General features: G+C 36.4%; 1 long non-coding RNA gene across 1 annotated transcript in view; it reads right to left on the reverse strand.

Moving 5' to 3' along the window:
- Positions 1-1260: 1260 nt before the first annotated feature.
- Positions 1261-25088, reverse strand: part of LOC100583215 — a 35409-nt gene continuing 11581 nt past the window's right edge. Inside the window, exon 3 of the long non-coding RNA XR_121060.3 lies at positions 1261-1799. This is a non-coding gene — a long non-coding RNA (uncharacterized LOC100583215). The remainder of the gene's footprint in view (positions 1800-25088) is intronic.

The following is a 25088-nucleotide window of genomic DNA, read 5'->3' on the forward strand; positions in this document are numbered from 1 at the left end:
TCTTGAGGTGATAGATACCCAGTTACCCTGATATAATTATTACACGTTGTATCCTGTATCAAAACATCACATGTGCCCCATAAATATATATAACAATTATGTACCCATAATAATGAAAAAATGAAAAATTTTAAAATCATGTTTGGGAAGTGATTAAGTCATGAGGGCTCCACCCTTGTGAATGGGATTAATGATCTTATAAAAGGGGTTTCCAAGAGCTGCCCGGCCCTTCCATCTCTCTGCATGTGAGGACACAGCATTAGTCCCTTTTTGCCCTTCTGCCATGTGAGGCTGCAGTGAGGAGAGGCCATCTTGGAAGCAGAGAGCAGCCTTCAACATACACTAATCCAGAATCTGCTGGCATCTTGATGTTAGGCTTACCAGTGTCCAGAAGTGTGGAGAAATACATTTCTGTTCTTTATTTTAAAAATAAAAATAAATAAAATACTTAAGTAGAGGCAGTATATTATGTACATACAAGTTAGTTTATGATCCCACTGTAGGGACTGACAGTTTCCCTAATAATAAATTCATATTCCAGTGAAGGTTCTATAAAGTCTTATCAGAAATCCACAAATCAGAAGTGACCATTCCAAGTGCTTCTGTTTTCCACATCTTGATTATCACCTAAACATAGAAAATGTCAGAAAAATGATTTTACTGGTAAAATTATTGGTTTAATTAACATGGAAAATGTTAGAATTGGGCTTGTATTGGTAAAATCAAATATATTCAAGAAATGTTTATTGGGTAAAATACTATGAGACCCATCCTCCCTCCAATCCCTTGCATGAGCAAAATAGAAGACAATGGTACGTCTCCTGAATTCCTAGGAAAGATATCAAAGCTTGATCAATAAGCAGCCCTATGCCCAACCTTTGCAAATCAATGTGACTATTAGAATATCAAAAGCCAGCTTCCAGAGATCCTGTCATGTTATCCTGAGTGACTCTTTCATCTAGGATGGAGGTTGAAGAATTTAAAAGAACAAAGAGCCGTGCCTTCTTCAAGCTGACAGACCCAGTTATAGAAGCTATTTTCTGCCTGCTTACTAATGTTTGGTTATTTAGTAAATATCTTTATGTGTGTAAAAATTTTGTCAGAGATTTCTTTCATTAAAACCTGAAAGTAAGATTGTGGGGGACTGCTGACTCTCACCAGCCACATCAAACTAGTTGCTACCATTCTCAACCAAAGAACCTCTTCAGAAAGAAATTAGCTGTGTCAATTCCCAACAATAAAGAAATAAAAGTATCTTTTAAAAAAGAAAACTATATAGATTATCTCTTTTTTAAAAGAATAATGCCATGAGTATACACAAACAAAACTTTCACATTTAATTTTTGGGAGGTCACAGGTTTGCCCATTTCCATTCATAGACTACTGGGTCTACTGCCAACAGGTAAGCCCTTGAACCTTAGATATAGTCATGCAAATTCAACCCTTACTTCAGTAGACAAGATGTGAAAGTTGAAGGACACAGGTAGGATCCCTGATTCTATTCAATTGCAGTATTCCAGAAGTAAACTTTTTGGAGGCAGACTTTTAACAATGTACAAGATAGGATAGTTTTCTGATCACAGAGATTTACAGTTCTTTCTCTGCGGGTACAGACCATTGTATATGTGTCCATTTGGCTGGTTTTCCATTATGGCCGACTAGTGAATGCTAAGATTTCATAATGAGAAAGTCACTGTAGAAGTTTCCTTTCTTGCTTGGGTTTTGAAAAGCAGGAATATGAATGAGGAAATGACCAAAATCTTCATCTCACTGGAAAACATACAGTAAAGGAGGCAATCCTAAGAAATAAAGGAAATTAAATTAGATAAGGAATGGATAGAAGTACCTTGAACTCATAATTGGAGATTTTTATTTACTTAAAATGAGATCACTGAGAGGTTTTTGATTAGTTCAATGGGTGATCTTCTTCCACAAAAGTTACTAAAAAGACAAAAATAACTGGCAATTTCAAGCTAAAGGAGGAAAATTGGATGTCTGAGAGCAAATGAAGAGAAAAAAACATAAAATGATAGTGGCTGTATATGAAATTGAGAGAATAATAGAAGAAAAGGGAAATCTATTTAAAGATATTATTTAGGAAGAAACTACAAGATCTGTTGATAGTGAACAAAAGATAAATTTCCCATTGATGTAAGGTGAAACAAACACACACTTCATCCATCCACCAGCATCTCATGAATCTTCTAAAAGTGCCACTTCCACTATGTTATCTTACTGTCCCCAAAGGGAGAGCCTTAGTTTAGAATCTTAGAATAAGGTCTAAATTCCTTATCTTGAAATTTAAGACTTTCTGTAGTATAGTCCCAAATTCTCTTTTTCAAAACTACCTTTAAAAATAGTTCTGATAAAGGAAGACATTTATGCAGCCGACAAACATATATATATATATATATATAAAAGATCATCATCACTGGTCATTAGAGAAATGCACATCAAAACCACAATGAGATACCATCTCATGCCAGTTAGAATGGCAATCATTAAAAAGTCAGGAAACAACAGATGCTGGAGAAATAGGAATGCTTTTACACTGTTGGTGGGAATGTAAATTAATTCAACCATTGTGGAAGACAGTGTGGCGATTCCTCAAGGATCTAGAACCAGAAATAACCATTTGACACAGCAATGCCATTACTGGGTATATACCCAAAGGATTATAAATCATTCTACTATAAAGACACATGCACACATATGTTTATTGCAGCACTATTCACAATAGCAAATACTTGGAATCAACCCAAATGCCAATCAATGATAAACTCAATAAAGAAAATATGGCCCTATTACACCATGGAATACTATGCAGCCATAAAAAAGGATGTGTTCATGTTCTTTGCAGGGACATGGATAAAGCTGGAAACCATCATTCTCAGCAAACTAACACAGGAACAGAAAACCAAACACTGCATGTTCTCATTCATAAGTGGGAGTTGAACAATGAGAACACATGGACACAGGGAGGGGAACATCATATACCAGGGCCTGTCAGGGGGTGGGGGGCTAGGGGAGGGATAGCATTAGGAGAAATACCTAATGTAGATATTTGATGGTGCAGCAAACCACCGTGGCATGTGTATACCTATGTAACAAACCTGCATGTTCTGCACATGTATCCCAGAACTTAAAGTATAATAATAATAATAATAATAATAATAATAATAATTCTGATTGCAGGAGTCTTGTGAGTTTCTGTTCCACAACTCAGAAGCAGATTTAAAACTAATTTTATATAATTCAATCCTGATCAAGAGCAGGGCTTTCTCATCCCACTATCTAAGTGTTCCACCTTCTGTTCTAACATAGGGAGATGTACGAGGGTGTGAGTTAGAGAAATCAGTGAATGTACTTCACATTCAGGTGGAACACTCTGTGGGATGGATCTGCAGGTGGGAAGGGCCTGGGCAGAGACATAAGCACAGGTGAGCTAAGCAACTGACTTTGGTCTATGGCCTGACCATGTGCTGTATTGGCCTCACTAAAGGCTATGTCTCTCTTTCAAGAAATTTCATTTCTTCATTTCACTCTCTCCTGTCATTGGAAGCCCAACTTTTCTTCTCTCAGCTTCTGGTTACTTTTTCACTCATGCCCGTGAGTTGAGAAACCATCGACCTGTATGATAGTTGAGTATTTGTAACCATTATGGCTCCTCAGTGAACAACTGCAGACTCCCATCTAACTCTGACACAGTTCAAGCTGGAGGAAATAAGAGGTCCCTGTGGGGTACAAGTAAAAGGAGGAAACCGCAAAAATAACCATGAAATAGTTATTGCCATGAAGTTACTTCATATGTCCTTAATTTTACACGTAATTGATTCTTTCTTCAGCAAGAAATGTTTCACTGTTTCCTTGGTATTTTGGTCTGCTTTTGGGGTCTAAGCCACATTTCTAAGACTCTTAGCTTTTCCATTGCCTCATTTCATTATCTTTATTCCCATTCCACTTCAAACTTATGGCCATGTCTTAAATACTTTTATCATCACAATTTTTCTCGAACCAATATATTAGGTTAGTGCAAAAATAACAGCGGTTTTTGCCATTAAAAGTAATGGCAAAAAATGGTAATATTAAGTGTAACCACCAAGACACAATGCCATAAGATAAATTTTCAACCCTGCTTCATCCCAAAGTCTGCCTTCTCCATATTTATACCTGGACTGCTCATTCATCACTGCTAGAGAAAAATCACACAACCACTGAGATTGATACCATTAAAAATTCATGGCCTCAAACTCTAACTGTCCAGAAATCCTGCAGTTCTTCTCCAGGCAAATCTCTTTCCTATTGTCCACAGTGACTATTTTTATACTTCTCCACCTTCCTCAAACCTCTGAACCAGATGCTGCTCACTTCATTCTCAACAAATGACCTAACCTGCTGTTTATAAAGAAAATAGAAACATGCTGCGGGGCGCGGTGGCTCAAGCCTGTAATCCCAGCACTTTGGGAGGCCGAGGCAGGCAGATCACAAGGTCAGGAGATCGAGACCGTCCTGGCTAACACGGTGAAACCCTGTCTCTACTAAAAATACAAAAAATTAGCCAGGCGTGGTGATGGGCGCCTGTAGTCCCAGCTACTTGGGAGGCTGAGGCAGGAGAATGGCATGAAGCCAGGAGGTGGAGCTTGCAGTAAGCCGAGATAGCGCCACTGCACTCCAGCCTGGGCGACAGAGTGGGACTCCGTCTCAAAACAAAACAAAACAAAACAAAACAAAAAAACCTGTTGTGTGGAATTACCTCAATTCCTCCACCACACCCATAACCTCATCTGTTTCTGAATATATACCCATATTCTATCCTTCTTCCCTTGCTATAAATGCAAAAATTAACATGTCCTCACAATGTAGTATTATCCTTTGCATGTATTATTTCGGAGAGGTAAATAGGAGTTTCTGTTGTATAATATTGGAGGCTACCTCCACATTGCCTGACAAGAAGCTGCCTGAGATTAGTGGCTCCTCATTCTCCAATGAGAGGGGTTTCTATTATTTTCAGCTTCGCACAAGGTGTCCAGGTTCTATCACGCCAGGGATTTGATATCCATGATAGCAGGTAGCCAGCTGCAAGATACCTGTCTGTGACTCCTTGAGTAGTTGGTATGCAGATCTATACTGCATACTATTTGCTCTCTCCATTTAGTACAAAGGATAGTAACAGGAGAGTTAGAGCCCCTTCCCAAGAGCATTGCTCTACTGTGGGTCCAGCTGTGCCCAGGAATGAGGCATATACAGATCTAATGCATTTCAGCATATAGTCTCTTCTTTAATCATCGTGCAGGAATAAGTAGGGTCATCTTGCTCCAGGGATACAAGTTTACTCACACCATCCATACTGTTAAGGGTGTCCCTAATCATTCGTATCTGACAACCTCTCCTAGGGAGTAAAGGTATCACTACAAGATGCTGGAACTAACATCTGCGACTTTCACCTCAGTTTTAAGATGTTTATCCAGTGGTGTGGTGGGTCTCACTCTGTATCTTACCTCCTTTAGGGCTATTGACATCATGTAAGAGAGTTCCAGGTCACTGGCAATGGAAAAATCCCCAAGACGGAGCTAGGTGCTCTGCTCATTCTGACATCACGAGTTACCACCACAACATGCAGGGTGTTTTGTTTTGTTTTGTTTTGTTTTGTTTTGTTTTGTTTTGTTTTGTTTTGCTTTGAAATAGGATCGTGCTCTGTCACCCAGCCTGGAGTACAGTGGTGCTATCATGGCTCACTGCAGCCTTGACCTCCCAGGCCCAAGTGATCATCCCACCTCGGCCTCCCTAGTTGCTGGGACTATTGGTGCACGCCATTACACCGGGCTAGCTTTTGTATTTTTTGTAGTGATGGAGTTTTGCCATGCTGCGCAGGCTGGACTTTACCTGGGCTCAAGTGATCCTCCCACCTCAGCCCCTCAAAATGCTGTAAGTACAGGCCCAAGCCTGAGACATGCAGTTTTGATAAACTGTACCCAGCAACATGCAGTTCTGATAAACACCAAAGTGACATGAATCATAAAAATCACAGCTCAAACCATATCATAATCATAAAAGGAGACCAAAGTATTAACAAAAGAGAATACAAGATGTTGAAAAGTGATAACAGCCCTTCCTAGGAGAACAAACGAAAGGACAACCAAAACCATGATGGGCTAACCAAAGACTTCAATGGTTCAGGCAAAATTTTGTTTAAAAATCTCACTTTTTAACCATCCTCAGGATAACAAATTTATTTCCTGGCACCCCATCAGCACTGATGCATTAAGATGGGCAGCTGGCACCCACTTTGACTCTGCCTCTACCTATGAGGTAGTAGATGATTCCAGAGAGACTTTCCATGGAACAGCAGGCAGAAGCTAACTGCCTGGTGGTCCAAGAGCCTAAGAAGCAGATTCTACCTGGTGCTGTTTTTTGGTTTTTTTTTTTTAACATATCCATATACTTGATAATAAATTATTAGTATCCATCTTCCACTGGCTTACAGCATGTCATTTCTTCACATTTCTACAATATTTTGCTCAAACTTCACTATCATTTGGATTTTAGTTTACTCTTACTCAGGTGTTTTTTTCCTTGATTTCACATTTTTCTCACGTGAGCTGCGAATACAACTAGACTTCAAACCAGAGCATTTGATCTCCCCTTGTGCTTAACTTTCCTGGAAGATGTCTCAATTGCCCCTGAACAATAATCAAAAGGCAATTCTCTCTCTCCCTCTGAAAAATCACAGCTACTGGGTGGGGAAGCGAGTGGAGATGTTACATCTCTCACATCCTTACTTTAGTTTCGAGAGTGAGAAGAGATGAAAGAAGATGAAACCAGACTTCAAAACACACAGAAAACTCCTGTATTTACAAAGGGGAAAAAATGATGGCGTTCAAAACACTGCAGAGCAATGTAAGCAGTATCTCCAACTCCCAAACAAATAAAAGAACCTTTCACAAAAGAAATCTTATGTGACCCAAGACAATAAACCTCTGTACAGTTCAGCAGTTGGTTTTATAGCTAAAATAGGCTTTGCCTCGACATACCCACAGTTCTGGAACATGAAACTTTTCAATACCCATCATGTTCAAATTATTGCCACCCCATAATTTCCTCAATCCCATTCCACTGAAATGGAATGTGTTATACACAGCAGCCATTTTAAATCAAGAGGGGCAGGAAGTTACCTATACAGTCTGTTATGAACTTCCTAACCTTAAGAGATTTCAATCCCATGCAAGTAGAAACCAGCGGTGAATTTATGATATGAGTTTTGTCTTTTAATTAAGAACTTAAAAAAGAGTTGACAAAGTTTTTTTGAAAGCTTTGAAAAGAGGCAAAATAGATCTATCGGAGAGAGTTTCTGAGTTGGAAAGTGGAGTACAGGCAGCCTCACAAGGAGCTGGGACCTGGGAATCAGCATTTGCTCTAACTTGTAGTGAACTTCAGGGAGGAGTAGGTGGTGGAGAGGGACAGATTGGGCAGGTGGAAGTTAATGTCTAGAGACACATGGTGTCTTTTGGCACAAATGGTCATTATCATCATCAGAGAGGCAATTGGGTGGGGTGAAGTCTCTGTAGGTAGAGGTGCATGCAGTGGGGTATCTGGAATGCTGGCCAACAACAGGAAAGACCGGCAGCAAGGAAAGAACCTCAGCTCCTGGACTGTTGTGTGATTTAATAACTGAAAGAGAATGGAAGGAGCAAGGCAGCATTTCAATACAAATGACAACAATTACTAACTAACAATAACAGATTTGCTGAAACACTGGGAATGATTGAATCTTGTACTTCACAGAGGAAACTGAAACTCGAACTACATAGTCTTCCCAAATTCCCTCAGCTAGTGGGTCCCAGAGCCAGATTTATCAAAAGGCAGAGCTACTTAGATCCAGAACTCATAAGCACCATGGTGTATTTTACTGAGCTAGAAAGAGCAGAGGTGCAGGGAACTCGGGAAATGATGCACAAGGTTGTGATCCACATGTAAGTACATAGCAGTTCCTGTTTTCATAATGTTAAATGTAAGGCAACATAAGTAAAAAGTCTACAGCATTCTAGAATTTACATAGCACTTTCACTTGGGTGGTCTCAAAACCAAGAAGAAACCTAGACAGTCAGGTTCAGTGTCCAAAGACCTAACAGAATCAGCAAGGTTCTGTCTAGGATGACTTGAACATTAAGCCATCCTTTAAAAAACATCTACAAGAATACATAGGAGAAAGTTTTTAAGACCTTGGATTAGGCAAACGGATTTTAGGTATGACACCAAAAGCATGAGCCCTAAAATAAAAAATTGTTAAATAAGGTTTATTCTCTTAATAGCGTTAAGAGAATAAAACAGCAAGCATATTTAAGTAATTTGTTTTCAAATCACATGTCTGACAAATGACTTGTATCCAATTCATTCTGAATTCTGAACTCTCAGAATTCAACATTTTAAAAAATCTCCCAATTTTTAAAATGGTCAAAGATTTTTAAAAAATACTTCACCAGAGAAGATATACAAATGGAAAATAACCTTAGTGTCATTAGTCATTAGGACAATGAAAAAATTAAAACCACAATGCAATACAACATACAACTATTTAAGTAGCTGAAATCGATAGAACTAAGTCATAAGTCTGGCAATGAGGCAGAGCAACTGGAACTCTCACACATTGCTGGTAGGAATGTAAAATGGCACAGCCACTTTGGAAAACAGTTTGGCTGTTTCTTCTAAAATTAAATATACACTTACCATATGACCCGCAATCCCACTCCTGTTTGTACAAGAGAAATAAAAACTTATGTTTACCAAAATAGCTGTAAGGTAATGTTTTCAAGTGCTTTATTCATAACTGCTAAAAGTTGAAAACAACCAAAATGTCCCCCAATTAGTGAAACAGTTGCACATACATTCAGTGCAACATTGCTCATCAATAAAAAGGAACTACTGATATGTATGACAACACGAATGATCTCAAATGCATTATGCTAAGTGCAAGAAACCCCATTCAAGGACTACACACTGTATGACTTCATTTATATGACATTCTGGAAAAGGCAAGAACTGTCAGGCAGAGAACAGATCAGTGGTTCCCAGGGATTGAAGTGGAGGAGGGGCCAATTACAAAAGGGCAGCAGGAGAAATTGGTATGTGTGTGATGAAACTCTTTAGTAGCTTGATTGTGGTGGTGAACACAGGATTCTATCTACTAGCAAAATATATACTACTATACACCCCCCAGAAAAGTTTACTGTAAATTAAAGAATAAAAAATTGTAAACATTAAAAACTGATTATATATATTTTTTACTTTTGCTGAATAAATTCTGTGTGTGTGTATGTGTGTGTGAGAGAGAAAGAGAAAAAGAGAGTAAAGAGAAAGAGATTTTGCCAAAAAAAAAAAAAAAAAATGGTTCTTTTATGAAAGTATGGGAAGTACGGGCTGTCCCCTCATGCAGTGTTTTATGCAGAGTAGCTATTCAATATGCATTTGTTAAGTCAAAATGAATAAGAGAATAACAAAGTATACCAGTGACTTCAAATTAATCTCACTTGCAAAATATAAATACCAAAATTAAACAATTAATGATATTTATAACTGTCTCAGTAATGACTCACACTGAGATCTTTGAACTTATATCACTCTCAACACACAAAACTTGCAAAGTTACATAAAAGCAACAAAGCCAACTCAATTAATTTATTAGCATACTTAAAATTCAGGGTGCCAATGATAATTTTAGTTGTCACTTTAAGTTATAAATTAGCAATTTAAAAACATAATAATGAAAAAGAAGACTAAGACTTATACATATTATGTATGATTATGATTTTCTGCACATATTAAAATTCATCTTTATTGTAATTGATGAATATAAAATATATAAAATTACTTTAGAACGATGTGGATACAATGAAAGTATATCAAAGGAATAATATTTCATATGCTGAATGCATTTTATATTTTATTTTTAATCCAAATTTTTGTAGAATGATTCAATGCTACTTTAAAAATTAAAGTAGCTTGTAAAGAATACAAATTACAGTCATTATCATGATTTGTTTTAAAAACAGATCATTACAGCTTAAATAACTTTCATGTGAAAGAAATCAACAATAATTCAAAAAGCAAAAGAAAGTATTGAGAAAACAACCTAAGTGTGATATTAGCAGATATATTTCACTTCTGAACATAGATCAATGTCAAATGAAATTATCTTTTGAAAGCATAAACTTTTATGAATTTAATTTATAAAATAGCTACAGCTACTTAGTACAAAACTCTAATAGTGTTTATTGACATGCACTGAATTGGGAATAAAAGACACAGGGAAATGAAAAGTGTACACATTCAATAGAATTTTAAGACAGTGTATATGCCCAAGCTCACCCAGTTTTAATAGAAAGCAAGAATCTGGTTAATAATGAAGCCTCTCCCTAATCTTAAGAAAGTGCAGCAGAAAATAAAATTAAAGAAAAAAATTATCTCACTTTACAACTGTATTTTAGACATTTCAATTGCCAGTTTTAATTTTTCCTTGCAACATGAAGCTTTGTTTTCAAGATAGCTAGTGCAACCTCACATATTAATACTTGTGTTGCTATTTCTTTTGGTAGAGACTTGACAAATATTCCTAATTGAACAGTGGAACAACAAGGATATGGAACTTATATCCAGCAACTTTTTTTTTTTTTTTTATACTTTAGGTTTTAGGGTACATGTGCACAACGTGCAGGTTTGTTACATATGTATCCATGTGCCATGTTGGTTTGCTGCACCCATTAACTCGTCATTTAGCTGTCCCTCCCCCCTCCCCCCACCCCCCAACAGTCCCCGGAGTGTGATGTTCCCCTTCCTGTGTCCATGAGTTCTCATTGTTCAATTCCCACCTATGAGTGAGAACATGCGGTGTTTGGTTTTTTGTTTTTGCGATAGTTTACTGAGAATGATGTTTTCCGGTTTCATCCATGTCCCTACAAAGGACATCACTGGCCATCAGAGAAATGCAATTCAAAACCACAATGAGATACCATCTCACACCAGTTAGAATGGCCATCGTTAAAAAGTCAGGAAACAACAGGCGCTGGAGAGGATGTGGAGAAATAGGAACACTTTTACACTGTTGGTGGGACTGTAAACTAGTTCAACCATTGTGGAAGTCAGTGTGGCGATTCCTCAGGGATCTAGAACTAGAAATACCATTTGACCCAGCCATCCCATTACTGGGTATATACCCAAAGGACTATAAATCATGCTGCTATAAAGACATATGCACACATATGTTTATTGCGGCACTATTCACAATAGCAAAGACTTGGAACCAACCCAAATGTCCAAGAACGATAGACTGGATTAAGCAAATGTGGCACATATACACCATGGAATACTATGCAGCCATAAAAAATGATGAGTCCAGCAACTTTTTTTTGTCCAGAACAACTAGTTCAGAGTTTGCCTATGAGTCAGTAATGTATTTTATGGTGATTACTAATATTTTTTTAGGAGTTCAGTAAATATTTGGACAAAAAACAGACAAAAGTTATATTAACTTATCTAAAGTATAGAACTAAATAAAATATTTGGAGAAAATGTTAACTCATGTCACACATCCAAGATGATGATGATAAATTATTTGTAATGGATTGTTATTGGTGCCACAATCTAGATAGAATTCTCCTCCTATAAAACCTCATCTAACAAGATTTACATTTCCTTTTACCTTTTTCTATAAAAGTGGTTAATGGTCATGTATCTAGACTGTGACAAGTAAAGATACTGACTTTATGAAAAATCACAGATTATATTCAGCACCTAGCACAGTGACTGGCCCACACTAATACTCAATGGAAGTTTATTGGACTGATGGGAAATGTGAATAAATTCTATGTAAAAGGAATAAAATTATGCCCTTAGGACATTATGCTAGGGTCAGTTTTAAGTAAAATGGATATTTTATTTTCAGAGGGTTGGGAATATTCTCATACACTATATGCATGAGCAAAAATTTATACAAATTTTCTGATGGAAATTTACTAAGATTTTTTTAAAGTCTTCAAATGTGTATATGCAGTGATCTAACATTCTTAATTCTAGGAATTAATCCCAAGGAAAGTATTTGGAATTTGCACAGAAAAATGCCTATGTTTTTAATAATAGCAAAGACTGGAAACCTTCTTCTAAATATATAATAATAAGTAATTGGTTAAATAAATTATGGCAGACTCACATAGTGAAATATCTTTGAACTCATTAAAACTGATGCTTTTATGGAAGCATGTTTGTTTTATACATTAAGTAAAAATGTAGTTTAAATTGGAATGTATACTGTTATCTCATATCTTGTGCAAATACATGCAAGTGCATGTACACATAGAAAAGTGGTACGTACCAAGTTAATTATTGTTATATATGGATGGAGGATTTTAATTTTCTTCTTTTTCCTATCTGAATTTTATAATTTTTAAACACTAGATTTTATTTATTGCTATTGAAGTATGAAAATACAAGTAAGAAAGTAAAAAAACTGATGCTTGAAACAAAAGAGTAACATGGCCACTCACCACCACAAAAATGACTAGTTTGCCCCTCTTCTGGCTAAGCTGAGAGATTGGTACTTCTTTATCAACACAACTCTATCCCTGCTATAATCCTCCCACCTGCTAGACAAAATAAATAAAGAAATTCAATCAACACCCATCTCTGTTTCTCTCTCTCTCTCTTTTTTTTAATCCCAAGGACTTCAAAACAAAGTATCTGTTTCTTGATAGCATTTGATCCAGAATGAGTTTCTGCTTTGTAATCCATCCTTAGAACCATCGGCACACACCCAACCCCATAAGAAGCTCCTCTCAACACCCGCTTACTGAGATGCTTTCACAATGACACTTAAATGAACTCTCAGATCCTGCTGCACCAAGAAAAATAAACCCAACTTTGTGACTCTGAGTATTTGTGGTGGTCTTTGGTTGTTTCTTGTGATGATGATGGTGGTGATAATGATATTGGTGATGTTAGTGGTGGTGGTGGTTGTGACGATAGTGAGGCTGCTGATGGTAGAGATGATAGTGATGATACTGGTAATAGTGATGGTAGTGCACAGGTGTTTTTAAAACTAGTAGTATTTGGGCCCAAAGAAACCAAAGAAAAATATTCTCTTTCACATAGACAACAACATTATACTAAGTCCTATGACTTCCAGCACAGGAGAGGCAATCTAGTGAAACAGAAACTATACTAAGAGTCAGGAGTTATAGGTTCTAGTTCTGGTTCTGCCATTAGTTTACTTTGTTACCTGGAGCTAATCACTCAACCTCTCAGGACCTCATTTAATTCATCTGCAAAATGAAGATTTCTGGATTGACTTCTAAAGTAACTATTTGTATTGTGCAGCTTTTTGTGTCTGCTCTCTCTAAGTTATCAAGTCAGAGACCCAGACTAGAAGATCTACAGTCTAGGTCCACTACCTGTTTTTGTAAGTAAAGTTTTTATTGACATGTAGCCACATTTGTTTACACATTATCTATGGCTGCTGTCACATTACAATGGCAGATCAGAGTGGTTACGATAGAAACTACATAGCCCACAAGGCCCAAAATATTTATTATCTGACCCTTCACAGAAAAATTTTGGTACATTAACATGCCCCTGGTCTAGGGGTATGTTAATAAGAGTTTGGTATGTTGAGGATATATCTTATTAGCAGATATATCTTGTTACCTGCTTCACAAGGTAGGGAACTCTCATTCACTAGTGTATCCTTAGTGCCTATGTCAGTGCCTGGTTTCTAGCATACGCTGAATACATACTTGTTAAATGAATGAGTGTATTAGAACGAATGACTAAATGAATTATAGCCTCTGGAGGGCTGAAATGTTTATTCATTAGTATTCTTCCTGTCTTGGCAATACTTCTATTTGCTGTGGAATTTAAAACATATCCAGATGGAGGGAAGTTTATATGTAACACCCATTTTCAGTGTTGTCATATAGCATGTCCAAGTGTACATAGTTCCAACTACATAACAGGGCTTAGTCTGAAGTAAATTCTAGAATGATTTTCAAAATACAGTAGCAGCATACAATATCTGATCCCACTCAGGAGGCAAGTGTGGATTAATAAAAGTAGAGTCTGAGATTTCTGGAAAACACTTCGTCAGTTAGAGGACAACAGAATCAAGTAAAAGTAGAAAAGAATCATCACCTATTATAATCTTAGTACCAGTATTTATTGTTTTCAGATTTCTAAAAATAAGGTTTGTTGATCTTTCTTTTGTTTGATGTAGGCTCACTGAACCAACATCATCAGTAATGTACTCAAAGTCAAAAAGAGGTTTATGTAGCTCGCATCTTCTGTTTTTCTATTTACTGGAACATACAGTAAATTTCTCTCTCTCTTTTTTTTAATAGAGATGGGGATCTCACTTTGTTGATCAGGCTGGTCTTTAACTCCTGGCCTCAAGCAGTCCTTCCATCTTGGCCTCCCAATGTTCTGGGATTACAGGGGTAAGCCATTGTGCCTGGCCAAGTAAACTTTTCTTTAAGAATAAGTGTATTCTCATTTTTTTACTTGATAAATAAAAATGTATCCATCATGTTGCATATAGGAGTTTTTGTTTCACTTACTTACTTTACATGTCTTCAAAGATGATGGCAATGATAAATAGCTACTGAATAAAGAGCGCGGTCTTTGGAATTACAGACCTAGTTCCGATTTCCAGCTCCACAAACTTACTAACTCTGCTGCTCTAGGCAAGTTATTTAATTTCAGCATGCCTCAGTTCCTCACTTTTGAAATGTGAATTACAAAATTCATCTTATATACTAGTTCAGATCAATAAATGAGAGAATATATTTAAAGAGCCTAACACTATTCCCTGCACATAGCCTGTTCTCAAAAATGATAGCAATTATTATATCTACTTTGATTATATCATATATCCAAATGATATATTATCATATATTAATTACATAATTGTGTTTTATAGCATATCTGTGAGAACACCAGTTGCAAAAGAGAAGAAAAAAATGTTTTAAGATATCTGATTTGAGTCATTTTTACTTTAGAGTTTAATTTTAATCTTTTGTAGGGTCAGCAGCACCCAAAACACTTTTCCAATTATAAGTCTACTTTTTCTTTGAAAAGGAAGTCTATTACGTTGGTTCACCAGTATTCTTCCCTAATAATTCCAGAGGGATTTGCTGTTTCTGTCTCTCAAAGAGGTCACAAAGGGTCAGCGTTGCTTCAGGAACTTTACTAAATAAAGCCGCTCATTCCCAGCTGGGCATGGAGTGGATGCTACTAACGTGCATATAAGAGGACATGGCAAATATTCATTGATTGCTCTTATCATTAAGGGGAATAAAAAGTTATTTTATTTCGTTGAAAAGCACACTGTAAAGTTCTGAGAGTCTGCAGAGTCCTTATTCAGAAGATAATTGTCCTTATCAGTATAAAAATCACCAGCATCATCTTGAAATTAAAATTTATTTAAAAATTTAATTCCAAAAATATCTGATATATATATTATATATATAATTATACTAAATATATATATTATATATAATTGTACTAAATATATATAATTGTACTAAATAGATATATAATTGTACTATTATATATACAATTGTATATGTATATAATTATATATATTTTTATATATATTTTATATATATAATTGTACTAAATATATATATAATTGTACTATTATATATACAATTGTGTATGTATATAATTATATTTATATATATTTTATATATAATTGTGCTAAATATATATATAATTGTACTAAATATATATATAATTGTACTATATATATATAATTGTACTAAAAGCAGTGGAAGAAATAAAGATGAACAATATAAACCTCTGAAAGACTAGTTTTATTTTCCTATTTCTACTCCCTGCTTAATACTGGATCTAGCTTGGTTGGCCACAAATTACATAGAGTTTGGATATGGTTTTATATTTGTGTTTTAAATGTCTTTAAATAGTCTTGGGTGTGTCTTGAAACTATCCCAAAGCATTTGGCGATATTAGATTATTGATTTGAGTTTCTCCGAAGACCTTGAGACTTAGTCTTAAAAATTTTTAAGCTCCTCTGTGATATCAGGAAGTATACTCAATATTTATTTCTGCACCTAAATTAATGACATTCTTTCTAACCCATTCTATATTGACAGTGTTGTTAGGGAGAATTATAGTAAAAGGCAAAGCAAAAAAAAATGAGTGTTTAAAAACTTTGAGAATATTACAGAATCATAGAATTTTTGGGAAAGCAGATGACACATATTGAGTTTTTCAGATACCTAAAATTTACTTTGAATTCTGGAAGAAACTCAAAACTTCTTCCTTCCCATACCATCCTGCCCCCACCAATAAATTTTCGACCTAAGAATATATTAGTAGTGATCAAGACACTACGACCCATAACTAATAGAAAGAATTTAAACTTTTCTTGTTTGGAGAGAAGATATTTAAATCATTTTATTTCAAGTAGCTTGTTCCCCTAGAATTTGCATTTTGGACCCACCTTGTTTTGATTCTCTCTTCTCAAATTTGTTTAGATGGGTCTGAGTCTACTTTCTTCTCAGAATAAGCTCCATCTTTGAAAGATGCTTAGAACGGTTCTTTGGACCTAGGGAAGAAACATTCCCATGCTGCCTTGAAGATCAACATTCCCATGCTGCCTTGAAGATCAACATTCCCATGCTGCCTTGAAGATATTCTCCTTGGAATTTTCACCTTGACTTCTCTCACCATCAGAGTAGCAAAATCAAGAGGACTGAGCTTGGGATATAGGCTTTGGAGAAAATATGCAAACGTAGGGAACACTTTTGTAGTTGTTAAGACAGAAGAAGAAAATATAACCTGGGTATATACCCAAAGGACTATAAATCATGCTGCTATAAAGACACATGCACACGTATGTTTATTGTGGCACTATTCACAATAGCAAAGACTTGGAACCAACTCAAATGTCCAACAACGATAGACTGGATTAAGAAAATGTGGCACATATACACCATGGAATACTATGCAGCCATAAAAAATGATGAGTTCATGTCCTTTGTAGGGACATGGATGAAGCTGGAAAACATCATTCTCAGTAAACTATCGCAAGGACAAAAAACCAAACACTGCATGTTCTCACTCATAGGTGGGAATTGAACAATGAGAACACATGGACACAGGAAGGGGAACATCACACACCGGGGACTGTTGTGGGGTGGAGGGAGGGGGGAGGGACAGCATTAGGAGATATACCTAATGCTAAATGACGAGTTAATGGGTGCAGCACACCAACATGGCATATGGATACATATGTAACAAACCTGCACATTGTGCACATGTACCCTAAAACTTAAAGTATAATAATAATAAAAAAAAGAAAAAGGAAATAAAGAAAAAAAAAAGAAAATATAACCATAGCTGATAACACATGATATCCTTCCAGCTTACCAATCTTTTCTACAAAGATATGAATTCTTCACGACCCCTATCATCACTGTGATTCACTTGCCTTTGTTTTTTATGCATGCATCTATTTGGGCACCTAGTGAAGTGGTAAAACTATGGTAACTATGGTATGTGGCTGGTCAAGCATTTCAGGATTTGACTCCTAGACACCTCTGTCAATCTTTTCTATTCCAGACATTAAGTTACATACTGCCGAATAGGCTCAAATAGATTAATTTGCTCATTTTGGATGGTTATATTTTATATTAGCTTTCTCCAGAGAAACAGAAAGGTTATGCATGTGTGTGCATGTGTGTATGTGTGTGTGCATGGGTATGAGAGAGAGATTTATTTTTTAATTGGCTCAAGTGATTGTGGGGGCTGGTTAAGAGGCTGAGGCAGGAGAATGGCGTGAACCCAGGAGGCGGAGCTTGCAGTGAGCCGAGATTGCACCACTGCACTCCAGCCTGGGCGACAGAGCGAGACTCCGTCTCAAAAAAAAAAAAAAAAAAAAAAAAAAAAAAAAAAGTGAAATCTGCAGAGTGGGCTGGCAGGCTAAAGAATAAGGGAAGAGGTGATGTTTCAACTCAAGTCAGAAAGCAGTCTGCAGGCAGAATATCCTTTTCTTCTGGAAAAAGAAAAATTGAGTCTTTTTTCCCCGTCTTAAAATCTTCAACTTATTAGATGAGGTCAACCCATATTACAGAAGGTAACTGCTTTACTCAATGTCTACTAATTTAAAAGTTAATCTTGTCTAACAAACACCTTCACAGCAACATCTAGACTGGTTCTGACCAAATGTGTGCGTACTATGGCCTAGCCAAGTAGACATATAAAATTAACCATCACACTCTTCTATATATTAGCCTCATTAAACTAAAGATTTGAAATGTACAGTTGACCTTTCCTAAAATGAAGATTCATAAAGAAGTCCTTTGTTTTTATATAACCTGATAAAAATTGGACAGCTTTAATATGGGTGTCCTGTTCCACAGAAACATGTATTCAATAACAATGAAAGAAGATCACTGAGAAAACATTTACTAATATCGCTGGCAAAGGGAAACATTACATTCAAAACACATAGCAATGGTTTTAAATATAATCTCTCAATCCTTTTTCATCTCGCACAATACAACAGCTACCCACAATGTCTGGTTTTTAGGTTCTAGGCTCATGTATTTAAAAGCCTCAAAAGCTCTTAAAACTCAACTTTCGTTGGTTTTCCCCCACCCTTTTCCGTTTTTCCATTGTTTCACTTCTCCAGAAGTAATCTTTGCTCCCCCAATTATGTCTTTAGCATTTATAATTTGTCTTCTTTGCCTTTTCCAGTACCCTGCTTCACCCATTACCTGTGCCAGAGTATGAAAATTTGGGAAACCAGCTGGTACATACAGAAAAGGCAGGGAAATGGTAGTAGGTTTTTAAGACTCACACTTTAACTTTTTTCAAATCCTATTTTTAACAGGATTTCAAAAAATTCCCCTGGTATTATTGTTACTTTTGGGAGTGGGATTTTTCCACAGGTGCATATCTTTCAAATTGTACCAAAAGCAACCCAACCCACCACTCTTTCATATACCATCCACTTCTGTTCACAGTCTATACAACAGCGAAAATGTAGAGCTTCTTGCAATTCCCCAACACACCAGGTATTTTCTGATTCCTATGTTTTGACATGCTGTTTCTTAGGTCTTACTTATCCCTTCTCTCTCATTTTGCTTTCATGACTATCCACACATAATTTAACACCCAGCTCAAATATCATTCTCTGAAGCCTTCACCAGCCAAGTTTCTTTCTCCTCTCTGGTTCCATTTTGCTATACATACACCAAAAATAATGCTTTTCATATTACATTGGAACTATTGCTTTATGAGTCCATTCTAATCAAACAGAATTACTTAAGGACTAAAACCTTATTTTGTACATCTCTGCATCCACAATTTCATTAATCAAGACTTTTAGCTACAAGAGATAGAAATCAAATTCTAATTTAGGAATAAAAGGAAAATTACTAGTTTACTAACTGATACATTCTAGATTACGTAAACTCAGATTAGTAACTCCAAAAGAAAGCAAATCTTTTTTTCCCAAATGTGCCAAAGATTAATTCCCCTATAAATTAATAGGCACTTCTGTGAATTTATGTCAGGTACTATGATTAGCCCAACCTAAGTCAAATGCCTATCACCATGGGCTCAGGAGACATTGGCATCATAATTATTACCCCAACAGGATCAAAAGTGAGGAAAGGATGTGCTGATATCCAGAGAAAGAGGAAAGATGGCAATATGATAGGCAGCTAAAGACCAGGGCAACTACAGTTTGCTACTCTGGAACTTAGCACAACATGTGGTACTTAATAGGTGCTCAAAAAATATTAAATCAATAAACAAACAGTAGTTGTTCTTCTTTGTTCTATAGGGCTCTTAGGATCTAAAAACAACTTTACCAGCATATTGTATTTCTGAAGACAATTACCAACAATAATTCACCTCAGATTTCACAGCATTAAATTCTGATACTTTATAAACCAACCGTTCCCCAAATACTTCCAACCTATGACTTTGGAAATGCAATGGTAACATCGTGTAAAAAATAATTGAGAAAGTTTACAAGTAATCAAAAATTCTCATCAAGGTTTAAACATACACACATATACCCACATTAATGTATATATTTATATTTATGCCCACAAATATACACACATTAATATTTATGCACACACACATATGTATACACATATAACAAATGGTCATTCTCGTATCAGAGAAATATACCGTAATATAGTCACCAAACCATAAACTTGATAAAATCTGTTTTGCAATCAGCCCTACAACTACATACTAAAAATGTCCTTATTTTATACACATTACAAACTTGTTTTATCAGGCAAAATGTAAGTTTAAAGGATAAGATCCCTCCTGTCTGGGATAGTTTAGGTACTGTTTTGTCTAAAGAGAAAGAACTAAGCATGATGAAGACAAAAGAACAATTAAATAGTGGAGAAGAGAGTAAAGGTAAGCTTTCAGGGCCCTTTTTCCACATGTCATATTTAGATCAGTCTTGCATTATTAAAGGAGGTTGTCTTTCGTATCAAGTTACAAAAACATCTTTAAAGATGCAATTTTTATGTCTTAAAAATTATGATTAAAATGTCATTTACTTTGTTTTTTAAAACAAGCCATTAGCCTTAAAATATATTTTCTTTTTAAATAAAAACCCAGGATTGACCCATAATCACACAAATAAAAACATAATCCTTCTCGATAACATTTTAGAGTCTTTCGTTCTCTTTTCATTACCTCTTATCCTTGCAGCTATTCTCAGCAGCATCAGAAATCCAGAAATAGTGCCGAGCAGATATTTTGTCCAAACTTGTCAAAAATAGGCAACAGACACAGTTATATACAAATAAAGCCATTTCTGAGTCTGCAGGAGCCAAATGAACTATACAAGGTGTTAATTAATTTTGCATTTCTAACATTTCAATCATCATTTCCTTGGAAGTGGACACCCACATGAAGAAAAGAAATGTAGCCACATGTAGCTATTATGTACAAAAAATATTCCTAATATACAAATGCAAATCTTTTCTTGGATAACATTTATATTTTCTATTAGCATCTGGCTCCTTTTTCAATAAAGTTCAGTATTTGTGACAGCCTTTCTTTCAGAAATGTGAAGGCTTCCTTGCCGTGAGCATTTCAAATGTTCAGAAATACCAACTGTGATTCAAATGATTTATAAGGTCATCACCCAAGAAAAGCCATGTACACTGAATTTTCTAGCTGCCAAATAGAGGGAAAATATAAAGAGAGATGTGTGTGTGCTTGTGTGTGTGCGTGTGTGTGTTTGGGGAGGTAACTTCTAGATTGGATGGTAAGACAAAGCAGTAATAAATAACAGAAGTGAAATGTAGAGTGTAAAAAAATAGACCTTAGTTCCTAGATACTCCTTTAGCCTTCCACAGCCGCCAGCATACTGCCTTACACATGGTAGGGGCTCAATAATAATTTGTTTAGGGTATAAGTAAAGAGAAACTGGGTCTCTATGTAAAATAAAATATCCATAACTAAAGACCCCCTTTAAAAAAGGACAACTTGATCTACTTTATTCTTCATAATAAAACCAACTGACATTGGCTTAGTGCTCACTATCAACTAGACAGTGGGACAGGTGCTTTCCATGATTGATCTGATTCGAACTTTAATGTAATTCTATGTGGCATTTATTATCACTATGCTAATTTACAGATGAAGGAAGACAAGTGCAAAGCTCAGAGGAGCTCACAGCTGCTGTGCTTTCCTCCTGGAATCTTTTCCCCCTAGCTCTACACATGGCTGGTTCCTTCTCCATCATGTCCCTGCCTAAATTCCACCTCCTCTCAGCCTTTGCTCATCACCCTTGCCCCACAGAGTTACACTCCATCTCACTTTTCTCACAGCACTTTCCCAACACATTACCATCACTTTTAAATTAATTCATTTATTTTTCACTTATTCATGACCTGTCGTGCTCATTAGTATAGTCATTCCATGAGAATGGTGCATAACAACAAGAAATGTACTAAACATATTTTTATAGGAATTAATAAATGTTTCAGATAGCACAGGGCTAGTAAGAATGAAGAGGGAACTCTAACACACATACTTGACTCCAGATCTCAGTAGCTGAATCCCCAGCAATGTTCCTTACTAATTTCTTCATTCTTTCACTTTTTTATTGAGCACTTACTATGTTCCAATCACTTTTCTTAGCAAAGGGAAAGCAGTGGTAAACAAGATAAACAAAACAAAAAACTTGGACTTATGGTGTAATGGAGACAAAAGACAATGAATAGTTATGGAGCAACAAGTGCTATAACCAGGAGAATGCATGAGAGGCAGGGGACTGAAGATGCAGACAGGGAGTGAACAAGAGAGGTTTTGCAGAGAAAATTATGTCTAACAAGTAAGTGAAAAGTTTGTAGAAGTCCGGTACTTGAAGGCTCAGGAAGAAGCTTCATGGAAGAGGGAATAATAGAAAGTTGTTTCAAGAAGACAGAATAACATGGACCGGGTCTTAGAGGTTGGCAAGGAGAGGAATGGAAGGAAGTGAAGGTCCAGGTCAGGAAGGTTGTTGTAAATGAATTATAGAGTTAGGAATTTGGTTAAGACAAAATTGGGGCACTATCAAAAGGCAGTAAACTAATTGTTATAATTACTTTTTGGAGCAGAAAAAGGGAGGATGAAAGCAGCAAGACCTATTGCAGTAGTCACATGTAAATGGGTAATAGCAAGAAAAACAGAAAGTAATAAGCACATTTGAGAGCTGTTATGGATATATTTAGAAAGGAGAATTAATAGGACTGGATTGATTTTATATAGAGGAAATGAGGAGGAAAGGAAAGGGTGAAAGAAAACATTTAGATTTATAGCTTGGGCAACCAGATGCCAACACTGAGACATGGAAAACAGGAGCCAGAGCTGTAGAATGGGCAATGGGGAAATGGCGGTGTGGAAGGCAAAGGCAATGAGTGCAGGAGGTACATGAGGAGTTTGAGATTAGACTTCCAAATTAAGAGACCCAGGATGAAGTTTGATAGGGACCTAGAATTCAAGGATGAGTACTGAACTGCAGCTGTAGATTTTGTTTTAGGTGCTAATTGAAGCCATGCGAAGGATGAGCTGGCCTAAGGAAAATACACAGATTGAAGCCTGAGGAACAAGATTCAAGGGAGGCATGGAGAATTAGGAGGTTTAAAAAAAGACTAAGAAGACCCATCCAGAGAACAGGGAAAAAGCTAGAAAGTGCCACAGGTGCCAAGAAGAGAGGATTTCAGAGTGAGGGGAACCCAAAAATCTAAAACTATTGTAAAGCATATGTGGACTGAACATGGACTGAACACTGACAGACATGAGGAAGAGGTAGGTCAAAGTCATTGATATTCTAGGACTGAATGGCCAGAGAGCTGGAGCCAGGATGATGACAGGACAGGACATGGACGTGACATCTGTGAGCTTACTGCTGAAGACTTCAACAAATGGCATCTGAGTGTTCAAGGATGACAACAATACAGAGATGTAGAGTATGCCAGACTCACAAGTATCTCAAGGGCATGGGTTTTTCACTTGGGTGGAGGCATACGGATGTACAGAGAAATGTGCAATAAAGATGAGCAAGCCTGGCCAGGCATGGTGGCTCACGCCTGTAATCCCAGCACTTTGGGAGGCCAAGGCAGGAGGATCACCTGAGGTCAAGAGTTCGAGACCAGCTTGGCCAACATGATGAAACCTCGTCTCTACTAAAAATCCAAAAAAAAATTAGCTGGGCATGGTGGTGGGCACCTGTAGTCCCAGCTACTAAGGGAGGCTGAGGCAGGAGAATTGCTTGAACCCAGGAGCAGAGGTTGCAGTGAGCCAAGATGGTGCCACTGTACTCCAGCCTGGGCAACAGAAGGAGACTCTATCTCAAAAAAAAAAAAAAGAAAAACAAGCAAGCCTAGTTCCCAACCAAGGCCCTGTTTTATCCCAAGACATAACTTATTTGACTCAAAACAAGGAATAGAAATGAACTTATATAATGTTCTGAAAATTTTTTTACTATTTAAGTCAAGAAAATATATGTATGCTTACTGCTTCAAATATTTCATAAAAAAAACTCCTACACATTTCAATATTTCAAATAAAAACAGCTGTGATTGGACATCCTAGCTGTCGATGATCTAGATTTTGGAAGACTGTATCATATTAGCTCCAAACTTATGGAAGAATTTGGATGGAACACAAATCTTTTAGCTAATTTCTATCTCTTAGAGCTCTGAATGCATGTCTCGCTGCTTTCCAAAACCCCCAATTCATTAATTAGATCCTGGCAAATAAAAGGGAATTTTCCCTCATCTTGGCAGGTTTCTTTCAAAATGTTCTGATACAGAGGATGGAACTCATAATAGGATTTTTTAGCCCATTCAGTGGAAATGCATCTTGGAAATAATAAAGATTACAATCACCTAATATTTCACATGAGCTTCTTCATCCTTTCCTGGACTAGCTAGCACCCATTTGTCTTCCAATTAGAATCTTTAAAACATAACTTTATGTTTTAAACTTAGGTGCTTTATGTTATCAATTAAGTTATGAGTCATCTTTTCCACAAAACCATTTTTACCCTTGATCTCTATAAACACAACTGTAGCTAAATTAGCCTCTTTTATGTTTGCATAAAGAAAAGGATTCCAAGATCACAGTTTTTCTTCAGAATCACAGACAAAAATAGAAAAATTAACTCACATATATAAAAACAAAGTTTATAGTTATAATTGATAAGAAATGAGTGAGTTACTTTTCCTACCATACTCCCATGAAAAGAAGAGACAGGCATTTGGGATAGACAGTGCCAAAAAGAGAAAAAAGTAAACTCTAACTCATTACATCATCTTTCTCCCCAGTTTCCAGGAAAAGGCACCTCCCAGCTCAACACAAGGGAGTTTATTTGGACCTAGGATTTGCTTTTCACATATCCCCAAAATCCTCAGTGTCAAATAATCTTAGGCACGTGTGAAAATCAGTGACTTCATATTCCAGTCTGAGCTTCATTTGAGATTTTTTAAAACAAGTAGTGAGGACAGACACTCTAGGATTCCAAAAGGCCTAGGGATCAGTCAAACAAAGTGATTCTG

The sequence above is a fragment of the Nomascus leucogenys genome, chromosome 11 (assembly GCF_006542625.1).
Source record: "Nomascus leucogenys isolate Asia chromosome 11, Asia_NLE_v1, whole genome shotgun sequence".
NCBI classification, from domain to species: domain Eukaryota; kingdom Metazoa; phylum Chordata; class Mammalia; order Primates; family Hylobatidae; genus Nomascus; species Nomascus leucogenys.